The sequence below is a fragment of the Monopterus albus genome, unplaced genomic scaffold (genome assembly GCF_001952655.1).
Source record: "Monopterus albus unplaced genomic scaffold, M_albus_1.0 scaffold443.1, whole genome shotgun sequence".
NCBI lineage: Eukaryota > Metazoa > Chordata > Actinopteri > Synbranchiformes > Synbranchidae > Monopterus > Monopterus albus.
In genome coordinates, this window is record NW_018128323.1 from 73,682 (window position 1) to 75,122 (window position 1,441).

The 1,441-nt window shown below is 53.1% G+C and overlaps 1 protein-coding gene across 1 annotated transcript in view; it reads left to right on the plus strand.

Moving 5' to 3' along the window:
• nkain2 (sodium/potassium transporting ATPase interacting 2) overlaps positions 1 to 1,441 on the plus strand; it is a 78,882-nt gene that overhangs the window by 30,415 nt on the left and 47,026 nt on the right. The window lies entirely within an intron of this gene.

The following is a 1,441-nucleotide window of genomic DNA, read 5'->3' on the forward strand; positions in this document are numbered from 1 at the left end:
GAGCCCTGGGCCATCGACGGTCAGCTGCTGACCCACATCACCCACCGGACCCCACCACTTTATCTCACCGTCGCTTTAAACCATCATGAGGACATCAGCTTCCACATCTTCGCTGTCCCCGACACACCTCTGGTATTGGGTCACTCCTGGCTGGGCCAACATAACCCCTCCGTGGACTGGAACACTGGCACCATCACTTCATGGAGTCCCACCTGTGCATTGACCCAGCACATCCATGCCTTCTACACCTCCAGAGCCGACTGAACTGTCTTCTGTTCCCTCGGACTACCCTGATCTCCAGCAGTTGTTCAGTAAATACCTGGCCACTGACTCTCTCCCTCCCCATAGGCCATATGACTGTGCAATCGACCTGTATCCAGGAGCCACCTTGCACAACAGTCGACTCTTCCACATCTCTAAACCCGAACGGCAGGCTCTGGAGGAGTACATAGAAACCACCTGATGTGCAGGTATGATCCGTCCTTCTTCCTCACCCATGGGTGCAGGGTTCTTTTTCGTGGGGAAGAAGGACGGTGGCCTCCGTCCATGCATTGATTACCGTGGTCTTAATGCCATTACTGTCAAGAACAAATATCCATTATCACTTCTCTCCTCTGCTTTTGAGTTTCTCCAGGGCGTGGCAGTCTTCACGAAGTTGGACCTCAGGAGTGCCTACCATCTAGTACGCATCCATGAGGGCGATGAGTGGAAGACTGCCTTCAAGACCTCGCTTGGGCACTTCGAATACCTGGTGATGCCTTTTGGCCTTCGTTTTGTTTTCATTTACCTTGATGATATTCTCATTTACTCTTCTTCTCTCACAGAGCACATCCAGCACGTCATCACGTCCTTCTTCTACTCCTGGAGAACCGCCTTTATGTAAAAGCAGAAAAGTGCATCTTCCACTCCCCCTCTGTGGCATTCCAGGGGTTCATCATCAAACAAGGAAGACTCCACGCTGATCCCTCCAAAATTACAGCTGTCACCAATTGGCCCACTCCCACCTGTGTGAAGGACCTGCAACGCTTCCTGGGCTTTGCAAACTTCTACCGCCGTTTCATCAAGAATTACAGCACTGTCGCAGCCCCCCTCACTCAGCTCACTTCCAATAAGGTGAATTTTGCCTGGTCCAGGACAGCGGAACAGGCCTTCCAAAACCTCAAAGACCGGTTCACCACAGCCCCCGTACTCCTCCAACCTGATCCCTCACGGCAGTTCGTGGTCGAGGTGGACGCATCTGACACTGGGGTAGGAGCGGTCCTCTCTCAGCGGCCCAAGGGAGACCACATGTTGCACCCCTGCACCTATTTCTCATGGCAGTTGACCCCGGCCGAACGAAACTATGATGTGGGCAACAGAGAACTGTTAGCAGTAAAACTGGCCTTGGAAGAATGGTGGCACCACCTTGAGGGTGCTGCCCAACCCTTTTTAGTCTGGCCCG